The following is a 14,375-nucleotide window of genomic DNA, read 5'->3' as shown; positions in this document are numbered from 1 at the left end:
TATCATCTAAGTTATAACAGTGTTAATAATCTTAAGCTATTTATGTCCTGATGCTCCTGCAGAAAGCACAGGATGTTAAATGATCAAGGATTGTTTTCAAGTTCATCACGGAACTTCATTAAGCAGGCCATCTCTTATCCAGCCGGCGGCTGTGCCTGCCGTAGTTTGTCCTCCTCTGAGGAACTTACCCATCATTGGGTATCCAGCCATCTATACTGGATACATTGAGTAGGCCATTTCTTATCCAGCCTGAATATGTGACATTCCTCACAGCTTGTTTATCAGTTCAGCCGATGGGCTTAATCTCTACAGCCTTCAGACAGGGGCCTACAAACCCAACATCCCTTGAAAAAAACTAGATGAAGAAAATTTGATGTTTATATGCAATGGAATTAATACTTTGCATTCTTTGCATACACAGTGTCCTCGGTTATTCTTTTTCTCCACAATCTTTCCAACATCTATTTCTTTACTTTTTGATGAGAGCCTTCTGAGAAGTGTGAGGTCTTGTCTCATTTTTGGTTTATGACTTTCCTAAAAATTTATAACTCTGAACATATTTTCATGTGTCATTTTGCCAACTGTATGTTTTCTTCAGAAAATTGATTCAGATCTATCTATTCAGTTCCTATGGACATTTTTTTAAATTGGATTGTTTGGTCTTTTTTGTTGTTGTGGTGTATGTGTTTGCCATATATTTTGAATATTAACAGTTGATTGGAAAATATCACTTGAAAATATATTCTCCCATTGTTTTGGTTGAATTTTCGTTTTATTGATCATTTCCTCTTCAGTGTAAATCTGTTTAGAATGATCTAATCATATTTTGTTACTTTTGCTTCTGCTTCCCTTGCCAGAGGAGACATATAAAGTATCAAATTAAGTCAAGTGTACTTCTTATGTTTTACCCTAGGATTCTTTGTTTTCAGGTTTTATGTTTTATATGCCCAGGACTGGGATTTCTGGGTCATATGATAGGTCTAATTTTATTATTTAAAGGAGCTTCCATACTGTTACCAAAGTTATTGCACCAATTTTCATACACACCAAGAGCGTTGGAGAGTCCCTTTTTCTCTACAACCTCCACAGTCTTTATTATTTGAGACATTTTGATAACAGCCCTTCTCACTAGTGTGAGGTAAAACATTATTTTATTTTTGTCTTGCCTTTGTATAATGATTAGCAATGTGAACATGTTTTTTTATGTTCCTATTTGTCATCTGTGTGTCTTCTTTAGAGAATTGTCTTCTGCTCATTTTCTGTCTGAGTTGTTTGTAGATTTTTGAAATGTAGTTGAATGAACGATGTGTGTATTTTAGAAATTAGCCTCTTGTTGATTGCGTAGTTTCCTAATGTGTTCTTAGATTTAAGTTCATCTTTTCATTCTGTTTATTTTGCTGTGTAGAAGCTTTTAAGTTTATTTTTTTTGCTTTTATTTATTTTGCTTTTATTGTTTTCAGCTTGGAAGAATGACGTAAGAAAATTTTACTACAATTTCTCTCTTGTTTTGCATATGTTAGTTTCCAGGAGTTTTATTGTGTCATGTATTAGATTCAGATAATTAAAACATCTTGAGTTTATTTGTGTACAGTGTGAGGGAGTGTTCTAATTTCATTGATTTACATGTAGCTGTCTAGTTTTATCAATATCACTTGCTGAAGATGGTCTTTTAGGCATTGTATATTTTTGTTTCCTTTGTCATAGTTTAGTTGACCATAGATGTGATGATTCATTTCTGCCTATGTGTTCTGTTCCAGTGATATAGTTGCTTGTATGTTTTCCAGTATTGTGCTGTTTTGATTACTGTATATTTGCAATATATTCTGCGATCTGGGAGGGTTTAGGGTTATACCTCCAAATTTTTCTTTTTCCTCATTGTTACTTTTGCAGTTCTTGTTCTTTTTCAGTGCCATACAAATCTTAGGAGTATTTTTAGTTATGAGGAAAATATCATGTAGTTCGAGCTGAATCACTTTATATCTGTAGACATCTTTTGTAGTATGCATATTTTAACAATATTAATTAATCTCAACTAGACCTTGAGATTTCATTCCATTTCTTTGCATCATCTTCAAATTTATTTATCAGTATCCTATTGATTTTTTTATCTTGGTTTTTCTTAGGTTTTTCATTTTTTGACCTGATTTCATATGAATTTTTTAAAATTATGGAATATTTCACTGTTAGGGTAAAGAAATGTGACAGTTTTTATATATTAATCATGAATCATGCTACTTGGCGAATTGTCTTTATTAGCTTTAGTAGTTTTGTTCTGGAAAATCTTTAGGGTTCTCTATATAGATGATCAGGTCATCTAAGTTAATATAGTAACAGTTTTACTTCATTCTATTCAACTTGAATAACTTTATTTCTTGTCCGAATTCTGTTGCTAGGACTTCCCATACTGTGTTTAATAGAAATGGTGAGAGTGGGCATCATTGACTTGTCCCAGTTTTTAGTGGGAAGATTTTGACTTTCTCACCGTTGAGTACTATGCTGTCTGTAGATTTGTTATCTATAGCTTTCATGATGCAGAAATATGTTGCCTCTATGTCCACTTTGGTTAAAATTTTTATCATACTTGTGTGTTGAATTATAGCAAATGTTTTATCTGCATCTATTGAGATGATCATGCGGTTTTGTTCCTTTCTCTTTTTGATGTGCTGTATTACATTGATTGATTTGCATATGGTGAACCACACCTGTGTCCCTGGCATGATCCCCACTTGGTCAAGATGTATAATCTTTTTTCTGTGTTTTTGGATTCTATTTGCTACTATTTTGGTGAGGATTTTGGCATCTGTGTTCATCAGTGATATTGGCTTTTAATTCTCTTGTTTGGTAGTGTCTTTGCCTGGTTGTGGTATCAGGGTGAATGTGGCTTCATAGAATGACTTTGGGAGTATTCCTTCCTTTTCAATCTTCTGGTAGAGTTTGAGTAAAACTGATATGGGTCCTTCTTTGTATGTTTGGTAGAATTCCTTAGTGAAGCCATCCTGTCCTGGGCTGTTATTCATAGGGAGGTTTTATATTGCTATTTTGATTTCATTTCTAGTGCTCTGCTTGTTCAAGGGGTTAATTTCTTCTAGATTCAGTCTTGGTGGACAGTATGTTTCCAGAAACTTGTCCATCTCGTCTAGGTCATACAGTTTGATTCCATATAGTCTTCAGAATATTCTCATATGATATTCTGTATTTCTATTTTATTTGTTGTAATTTCTCCATTCTCCTATCTTATTTTGCAAATTTGTGCTCTCTCTCTTTTCTTCATTTTGAGTTTTGCCAGAGGTTTGTCGATTTTACTTACTTTTTTAAAAAACCACCTTTTGGATTGGTTTAATTTTTTCCTATGCTCTTTTTAATCTCTATTTTATTTCCTCCCCAGTATTTATGATTTCCTTCTTTTTGCTGTCTTTGGCGATTTTTTGTTCTTATTTTTCTAGTTCATTCAGCTGGTGAGTTAAATTATTTTTTTGTGATTGTCCTTCTTTTTTGAGGAAGGCCTGTATCGCTATAAACTCCCCTATCAGCACTGCTTTTGCTGTGTCCCATAAATTTTGTGCCGTTTTGCTTTCATTTTCTTTTGTCTCAAGGTACTTTTTCATTTCAGCTTTGATTTCTTTATTTTCCCATTGGTTTTTTAATAATATATTTTTTAATCTCCATGTTTTCCTTTTGTTATCATTTGTTTCTCTGTTGTTGATTTATAGCTTCATGGCATTGTGTTCAGTAAACATGCTTGAGGTAATTTCTGTCTTCTTAAAATTGCTGAGGTTTCTTTTGTGCCCAAGTATATCATGAATCCTGGAAAATGTCCCATGTGCACTTGAAAAGAATGTATATACTATTTTGTGGGGGGTGCAATGCTCTGAAAATATCCACCAAGTGTAATATTTCTATTGTATTATTTAACTTCTCTGTTGCCTAATTTATTTTTTATCTCAGTGATCTGTCCTGTGATGTTAATTCAGTGTTGAAATCTCCAAATATGTTTAGATTCCCATTAGTATCCCCATTTATATCTGTTAGTAATTATTTTATGTATTTAGGAGCTCCTCTATTTGGTGCATATATATTAACGTGTGTGCTATCCTCATCTTGTATAACTCCTTCAATCAGAATAAAATGTCCTTCTTTACCTTCCTTTATGGCCTTAGTTTTAAAGACTACTTTATCTGAAATGACTACTGTAACACCTGCTTTTTTGGCTTTTCCATTTGAATGGAATACTCTTTTCCATCCTTTCACTCTCAATCTCTATGTGTCCTTCTCTCTCAATTGGGTCTCTTGTATGTAGCATTTTGAAAGTTCTTGCTTTATTATCCAGCATATCACTCTATGACATTCGACTGGAGCATTTAGTCCATTAACATTTAAAATAATCGATTATAGGTTTGTGTTTATTGCTATTTTGACATTATTTTTGCAGTTGATTTGGTATTTCCTCTTTGTTCCTTTTATCTTCCTTTTATGGCTTGGTCATTTTCCTTTGTATTATCATGTATTTTATTTAGTTTTATTGACACCCTGATAAGTTTTTGTCTTGTTGTTACCCTTTTTTATAAGTCTTTTAGACCATTATTATAAGTGATTTTATTAAACTTATAGTAACATGATCTCAAACCCATCCTACAGAGAACAAAATATTTTAAAAAGAAAGAACAAAAAAAAAAATTCTCTCTTTTCCTGCCTCCCTCTCACATTCTCAATGATTTGTATCACTTGTTTTAAAATTTTGTGTGTATTTTATTTGTAATTCATGAGTTAGCACTTTTCCTGCTGTGAGTTTCACATATTTGTTGTATCCTGCTGCTTTTCTATTTAGAGTAGACTTTTAAATATTTCTTCTAGCATGGGTCTAGTGTTGCTAAACTCTTGTAGCATTTTCTTGTCTGTGAATTTCTTTATGTATCCTTCTACCATGAAGGATAAACATGCTGATTAAAGTATCCTAGGATACAACTTTTTTTCATTCAGGACATTGAATATATCTTTCCACTCCCTTCAGGCCTTTAGTATTGATGTAGTGAAATCAGCTGGAAGCCTTATGGGGATTCCCTTATAACTCACTCTTTGCTATTCTCTTGCTGCCTTTAGGATCATTTCTTTATTCTTGACTCTGGACATCTTAATTTTATGTCTTGGTGTTGGTATTTGCATTCTTCCTGTTTGGGACACTCTGAGGTTAGTGTACTTGGATATCTGATTCCTTGTATCTGTTTGGGAAGTTTTCAGTCATTATTTCTTCAAACACCTTTGCAATCCCCTTTGATCATTCCTCCCCTTCTGGGATTTCTGTCATGCCATTATTGGCATGCTTTTTATTATCCCTTAGGTCTCATGCTTTATTCAATTGTTTCTCTTGTAGACAATCTGATTGGATGCTTTCTATTGTCCTGTCTTCTAAGTCAATAATTCATTCCTCTGCAATGTCTAGTCAGCTTTGTGACCACTTTAGATCATTTCTCATCTCAGTAAATAGGTTTACCTATTCTACTCAGCTTTTCTTTATATCTTCCATTTCATTTTTTACATATTTTATATCTCTAAACTCTATCTTTTATTTCCTTCAATAATTTGATCACTCTTGTTTGAAATCTTGATCTAGTAGGCTATCGATATCTATTTCACTGATCGTTCTTTCAGGGGATTTCTCTTGTTTTTTAATTGAGAATGTTTGCTTCTTCATCTTGCTCCTACCTCTCTGGCACTGTGGTTTATGGAGTATCAATTATCTACTGTGCTCTTAAAGGTGTTTATCTACACAATGCCTATGTAGAAATACAACTAAGAAAAGAGAAAAAAGAGAGAGAGAGACATAAAGAATTTTAAAGAAGGGAGAAATAAAAGTTTGAAGACATTGTATAATGACTAATAGAAAAGCAAGTTGGTGCAGAGTTTTGAAAAATAATAATATTAAAAATATTTTTAAAAATTTCAAAGGGATTAATATGGGGGTATATATAATTGACTTAGTAGTAAAAATTAAGAGGGTAATAGAAAATGGAACAGGTAAAAACAGATTAAGACAAGGGGATGGTCAGTGTCCTCCTGGAGACTGTGTACATTTAATGTGAACTCTTTCTGTATTCATCCTGTTTTTGAAGCTGAGCTTGCTTTTTCCAGAGGCCCTCCATTGGAGCCCTCATCTGTGCTGCTCCCAGAGCCTATCAGCAAGTAGATTGCTCCTACACTGAAAACTGGTTCTGGAGCAGCTATCTTTACTGTGAGCTGGCTTCTCACTGCCCTGTCTGAGGCTGCAGTCAAATGTTTCTGACTGAGCAGGCAGGAGTGGGTGTCATGCCCTCTCCCAGCACCATGGCCAGAGGCTGCATTCAACCCCAAAATTTGGTGGGCTGCCAGCCACCTCAGGGTGCCAGTCTCTCCACTGCTCTGTGCCACTGAATGCTCCGCCTCAGGCTTGCACACCGGAATTGGGCTCAGGGTAGACTTAGGAACAGACCTGTCCCTGTTTGGGCCAAAACACATCTCCATGTTTGTCTAGGCAGAGCAAGTATTCTGAGGAAAAATGACAGAAGTATCCTATCTGCCTCGGACTGTAGACAAGCCCCATTTGGCTTTTGAGGCTGCTAAGTCCTTAGGAGAGGATACAGGTTTTGCCCCCACTGCCACCTGGGTGCAAAGCACCAGAGGGTATGGTGGCTGTGGCTGAGCCCCAGCTCTCTTCTCCAAGAAAATTTGTGGAATTTCAGAGATGGGGAATGCACCTTTCCCCTGCCAGGGAACATCTGCCCTGTTGTTTTATGGAGGGCCCAGGTTTTTCTGCCCTGTCCACCCACAGCAATGGCACACAGCCCCATCCATTCCCCTGGTCTGCCTCAGTGCACCCATCCCCATCTTCCAACCAGGTCTTGCAGCATGGCCCTGCCCTCAGCTGCCTGGATGCATCACAGGCTGGCTGTCACAGGGATCCTCTGCCTGTTTAACTTAGTACTGTCAGTCAACTTATAGACTTCAGAGATCCAATCCTTGGAGGCTCCCCGTCCATTCTGCCAACATTTCAGTGGGAGTGGGGAGACCTAGTGAAAGAGCGCCAGTCCTTTTTAGCTGATCCCTCCCTGTGAGACCTGTCACAATCTGCTTTACCTTTTCTTCTTTCTTTCCTCCTTTTCTCCTGCCAGATTTTTTGCATCTTTATCTTTTGAAGAGGACAATGCTCTATCAGAGTTCTGCAGGTTCTCTGGTTAGCTGAGTGGGTCTGTGGATGAGTCTTGGTGCATTTGTGGAAAAGGGTGCGATGCCAGCATCCTTCTCCTCCAACATCTTGGCCTCCACCCAAAAAAATCTTACTCTATGGTGGAAGACATACACAGCCAGGAAATAGATGGAAATTATATTTCATGGAAATGACAAGAATGTGCAGATTGCAAAGCTCAAATCATACAAAATACATTTTAAAATAAGGTTTACAATGAAAGATAAATATGAGATTACATAAAGAAAAAGAGATCAAAATAAAAATAGAGTATTACACTCATTAAATTATATATGTACCCAACAATGTAGATCATAAGTATAAAAAGAAATATTAGTAGACATGAAGTAATTAATTCATTATAAAACAATAATAGATGAGTTTAACACCTCACTTTTCTGATGGCCATATCATCCAGAAAGAGTATCTGTAAGGAAACAGAGGTCTTAATGTCAAATTAGATCATTTGAATCTAAATGAGTTATTGGAAACTGCATCAGAAAAGGAGAACACATAAGATTCTCATGGGTGCACAGGATGATTTCTAAAGAATTAGCCACATATTATGTCATAAAAAGAGCCTCAGGAACATTAAGCTAATATAGTTTACAGCAAGTAATTTTCCATACACAAAATTATGAAACTATGCATCAAATCTGTAGAGAAGAACAGGAAAACTACAAACATGAGATTAAACTACATCCTTTAAAAAAATAAAATAAAACAAGGTCAATGATGAAATCAAAGAGGTAATGAAAACATACGTAGAATCAAATTACAATGAAAAGAGCTTCATAAAATTTATGGGATGCAGCAAAGGCAAATCTAAGGGGGAAGTTTAGAGCAATTCAGGCCTTCTACAAGGAAAAAGGAAACCTCACACAAAGGACCAAGCTTGCCACCCAAAATAAAGTGAAATAAGAGCAAACAAAACCTAAAGGCAGTAGAATGAGAAAGCTTTAATGATTAGGTTGAAAATAAATACAATAAAATTAAAAAATAATTTAAAAATCATAAAAAAACCAGCTTTTATTTTCTTAAAAATTTTAACAAATTGATAAAATTTAGCCAAGCTTATCAAGAAATACAGGGAGTGGGCCCCCAAAAAATAATAAATGAAACAGTAGAAATAACATCTGATATTACAGAAATACAAACAAAGATTATGAAAGCACTCTGAGCAGTTACATGACAACCAACTGGACGATCTTAAAGAAATGGATAAATTTCTCAGCCTGCCAACACTGAATAAAGAGAAAACTGAAAACTTGAAAAGAACAATCTGTGCAAGTTAAATAAAATGTATTATTTTAAAAACACCCCTTGAACAAAATGCCTGGATGCCTTCACTAAAACCACTTTCCTCCCAAGTATTTCAAAAAATGAAGGAGGAAAGAAAATTCCCAAAGTTATTCTATTAGGCCACCAATACCATGATAACATAACCAGTCAAAGATACTAACAAAAAAAAAAAAAGAAAATGTAAAGCCAATATTCTTGATGAATATACATTCAAAAATCCTCGAACAACATCAACAAACTAATCCAGCAGTAGATAGGAAGGATAATAAACGATGATCAGTTTGATTCCATCCAGATTCACAAGGATAGTTCAACATACACGAGTCAATCAGCATGACACTTATATAAAAAAGGAAGGACAAAATTCACAGGACCATGTGAATACACACAGAAAAATCATTAGACAAAATTCAACATACATCATGATCCGAAATCTCATTAAAGGGAGTGCATTGGGAACATCTCTCAACATACTAAAGGCCACTTATAACAATTTATAATGCTCAGAGGAAAGGCTGAAAGCCTTCTGAGTAAATTCGGGAACAACACAAGGATTTCTATTCTCAGCACTTCTGTTCCATAGTAAAAGAAGAAAGAAAAAGGAAAGAAAAAGAAGTAAAAGAAATGCAAAATGGAAAGAAAGAGGCAAAATTGTCACCAGTACTGATGACATAACAATCTACATAGAGTCCTAAGGGCTCCACACAGACTATTATGAACAATAAAAATTTCCTCAAGGAAGCAGGGTACAAGATTAATGTAAAGAAGTCTCTTGCATTCCTACATATTAATCATGAGATACCTTAACATGGATGTTGAAAGCAATACTATTTAAAATCACATCACCCCGAATATCTTGGAATAAATGAAAACACATATATGAAAGATCTACACACTGAAAATTAAAAAACATTGACAAAGAAATTAAAAATTATTCAAAGAAATGGAAAGATGTCCTGTGCTCTTTGATTGAAAGAGTTAATATTGTTAACATGGCCGAACAAAGAAACCTACAGATTTAGTGCAATTCCTGTTACGAAGCCGTAGTATTTCCCACAGTACCAGAAAATAAATAACTCTAAGTTTTACATGAAACCATTAAAATTTGCCAAAATGATCTTGAGAAAAAAACAACAAATCTGGAGGTATAATCCTCCCGGATACCTTACTACACTACAACCCTACAGTTATAAAAACAGCATAGGATTGACACAGAAATGTAATCAATAAAAACAGATAGAGAGCCTAGAAATAATTCCACACACCTATGAGTAATGAATCTATGATAAAGGAGGCAAGAGTACACAATGGAGAAAAGACAGTCTCGTCAATGGATGGTGTTGGGAAAGCTGGATATCTACATGTAAAAGTGTGAAATTAGAGCATTCCCTGACATCATATACAAAAATAAACTCCAAGTGTATTAAGGACCTAAATGTAAAACCTGATACTAAAAAACTGCTAGAAGCGGATATAGGAGATACACTATTGTATATATATCATAGGAATATTTTCTTATATCAGTCTCCTAAGGCAAAAGAAATAAAAGCAAAAATAAGCAAATGGGACCTAAAGAAACTTGAAAACTTCTGCACAGCTAAGGACACTATGAATGAAATGAAAACACTGCCTGTGTAATTGGAGAATATATTTGCAAACAATGCAAGTGACCAGGGGTTAATAGATGTAGGTTAATAGATGTAACATGGATTTAGGTTACCCAACTCAATGCTAAAAACAAAAACCCAATCAAAAAATAGAACAGAGTTCCTGAGTTAATATTTTTCCAAAATAACAAAAAGATGAGTAACAGGCAAGTGATAAAAATGCTCAACATTACTAATTATTAGGTAATTGCAAATCAAAACCACAATGAGATATCATTTCACACTGCTCAAATGGATAATATCAAAAAGTCTACAAATAGAAAGTGTTGAAGATGATGTGGAGGAAACAAATCTGTTGTATCCTTTGGTAGGAATGTAAAATGTACAACTTCTATGGAAAACAGAATTCAGATATTTTAAAAGTAAAAAGAGAACTACCATATGACCCAGTAATATCTCTCCTAGGAAAAATCTGGGGAAAAACACTAAATTGAGAAAAACCAATGTTCACAACCGCACTGTTTATAATATGCAAGACAAGGAAGCAATCCAAGAGTCCACATTAGACTATGGATTTAAGAAGGTATGATGTTACAATAAATATGCAATGGAATATTACTCAGCCATGAAAAAGTACAACACATTTCTCTTTCAGCATCATGAATGGACCTAGTAAATATTGTGCTTATTGAAGTAACTTAAACAAATACAATAGTATATAATATAATTTATTTGTGGAATCTAAAGAATAATAAGTATCTGAGTACATCTATCTATAGCTATTTTTTGATAGATTACAGATAAATAGATAGAAGTATAGATACATAGATACATGATAGATATATAGATAGATAGATAGATAGATAGATAGATAGATAGATAGATAGATAGAGATATGGTAGAGAGATGGAGAGATTAGATAGACAAGACTGAAGCAGACTGAATCATATGGGAAAATATTTATGTTTACCAAAGGGGAAGGGAAAGACAATTTAATGGTAGGATATTGACAGATAAAAATTAGTATATATAAAGGAGAGAAGCAACAAGGATAATCTGTATAGATCAGGGAATTATGCACAATAACATATAATAATTGTATGTTACAATTATTATAATAATTTATAATGCAATATAACCTACAAAGTGGTTGGAATCACTATGCTATACATCTGAAACTACACAAAAGAGTACATCTACTCTATTTCAATTAAAAATAAAATATCTCATGTATAATTTAGTCCTTTTTCTGCTGATAGCATCTTCCTTTAATATTGTATTATTTTTACAAGTTACCTTTTATGAATACTGACTCAAATTATTTCTATTACTGTTGAGAACATCTTACCAGATTGATGTATCTTTATTTATTGCAACTAATTTCCTATTTTACACTATTTTATCCATATAGAATAGCAGCCTTTAAAAACATACCCAAAGAATCAGTTGCAACTTTCTCGTGGTCTCTGCTTAGTATTTTGTTCAATGTTTTGCATAGTTCTGCCATTTTATTTTTCTTAGAATAGCAGTTTTCCTCATATCTTTTAAGGTGTCTTGGTTTTTTTTTTTATCTCATTCAGGATTTGTTTTTCTGGTAAAGGCTTTATTTTAATTTTATACTGAAGTGACAACTGTGCGAGGTAGAATATTCTTAGGTGAGGAATTTCTAAATACAGTAGTTTGAAAATGTCATTTTATTTAACCTTGGCACATATTTTCCACTCAGAAATCTGCTGAGAGCCTAATTGGGGTTCTTTGTACATTATCAAAACTTTCTTTGGCTGCCTTTAAAATTTTACTCTGTCATTGACTTGCCAACTTGCATATGATGTATCTTGAAACAGGTCTCTTTGTCTTAAAGTTATTGGTGTTTTGTTGGCTCACAGAGTTGTATATCAGTTCCTCAAATAGGTTCGGGAAATTATCAACTATTTCTTCTTTAAATAAACCATCAGCTGCCGTCTAACTTTCATCTCCCTCCAGGATTTCACTCTTATGTTCACTTCCTGAGGAAGTCTGAAGGCTACTGTAAAATTTCCTCACTTTTTAATATCTTGAATCTCTGCCATCTCCTATCATTTCTAGCTTTGTATTGGTGAGTTTGCTAATCTCTCTTCCACAAAGACAGTCTTCTTCCAATGCTTTCTGTTGCATTCTTCATCTTATTTTCAAAGTTCATCTGGTCCTCATAATGTTGGGTTATTTTATAATTTCAGTCTCTTAGGTAATGTATTCCTTATCAACATTAATTTTAATACTGAGCTCATTAAACTGCTTTCTGAGTTTTGTTTTTTGTATTGAGTTTCTGTATCACAACTGTCTGGATTCTCTATTAGTTATATGGCAATATTCCATGACTTATGTTTCTTTGCTGCAGGGTTGACATTGTGTGTGTGTGTGGGTGCGAGTGTGGGTTTGTGAGTGTGTTCTTGTGTGTCTGCATCTGTGTTGATGTCTGTGTGTGAGTATCTCTGTGTGTGCGTGCCCTACACTGTTACTGTGATTGGTCATGATCATGGTGAATTATTGCCCTGATGACACTAAATAACAGATTGGGAGTTGGAGTCCTTGCTTTTGTTCTCTGGTATTTTGCAATATTGCACAATTTTTGGTTTAACTTACCTGAGCTACCTCTGATAATAATTCAAAATGGCACTTTCCAGTTGCTACTGTCTGGATAAAAGATTGCTTACATTGTCACTTTTTAGACATCTCTGGTAGTTAATGCCACTGTTGTCACTGGGCCAGTGAACCTTTCCTTTTATCTGATATCCCTTGAGACTCAGTGTACACATTGAGGAAAGGTGTAAAGACAGGTGGGCATTTGGAATCACACAAGTGCCTTTGCCATGTCCTATGTTGCAAGGTACCTTGTCTCCACCACTGTGAATGGGGAGTAGGGACTGTGTCATGAATATCTGAGTGTCTGAAGGATGGAATTTCTGTCTCCACTGTGCCAACCTCCTGGTTACCTGTGACCATGAGTAATGGTGCAGTTGGTGGCTGAAGCTGTGTGAACCAATGAGACACTGTTTCTGCTGTGTACTCTGAAGTTCTGGGCTCAGATACCCTTGTCAGTGGGCCTTGGATGCAGGCACCACCTCTGCTCTTCCTTCATTTTAGCCTCCTTTATGTGTTTTAGCCCACCAAACTTCAGCTGTACACATGCGCTCTTGAGTATTGTTTTGTGTTGTAGTTATTTTTGTTGAGATGTGATCCTTTCACTGACTGTAGATTTAAAGGGAGAGACAGGAATAGTTTAAATTTATGTCACTTTTTTAAAAGCATATGCTTTTTCATTTAAAAGGTTAAGTTCTACTAAGGACATTATTAGAACAGTAAAGAAAGTGAACAAATCACCTCCCTTAATATCAGAGTACCACAAACTATTTTGTATTTCCTGGGTTCTTTTCTTCAATGTTTTTCCCACCTACATGCAAATTTTACTATAATATATGCCTATAATTTCTTTAAAATCATTTAAATTATTAAAATATTTTTCTGTGCTGCAAATATGACAGTGTTGCTTCTCTAAATTATATCTAGTTCCTTGCACATTTCTGTCTTCTCCATCCTTCTTACCTGTCGTCACAGGAAACAACTACTTGGTACACTACACATATAAATGTGATTCTGTTTCTCTTTTTTATGATTATTTCTCTTATATCTTTAGTTTCCTTATATAAGTGATAATGTAGATTGTTTCTCTCTGTATGACTTTTTTTTTATGTACAACACTCTCTGGGTCCAGTCACATTGCTCCGAATGGCAGAATTTTATTTTTTGATATGACAATGACTAAGTATTTTTTATGTTATCTATATCTCACATCAACTTCAGCCAATCATCTGTTGATGGGGGGTTGAGTTGTGCATCTCTCCTTGACTATTATATATGAAGATGTTAAGAACATTGGGGGTAATATTTTCTTTAAAGATAATGTTTTCATTTTTTTAAGATTTATATCAAAAACTGGATTTGCTGCAACATATAGTGCTTCTATATCTAGTTTTCTGGGCACTGTCCACTCTTTTATCATAGTGAATGCATCAATTTATATTTCCACCAACAGTGTATCTGGGTTCACTTTTATCGACATTCTTATTAATGTTTGACATTTGAAGACTTTTTTAATAGCCATTTTGGTTGCTGTGAGATTATTTTTCACTCTGGTTTTGATTTACAATTTCCTAATTAATAGCAACATTATGTTTCTTTTTATGTGCATGAAAATCATCCACGTGTCTGTA

The sequence above is a fragment of the Vicugna pacos genome, unplaced genomic scaffold (genome assembly GCF_048564905.1).
Source record: "Vicugna pacos unplaced genomic scaffold, VicPac4 scaffold_211, whole genome shotgun sequence".
Classification (NCBI taxonomy): Eukaryota; Metazoa; Chordata; class Mammalia; order Artiodactyla; family Camelidae; genus Vicugna; species Vicugna pacos.
This window is presented reverse-complemented; position numbering follows the sequence as displayed.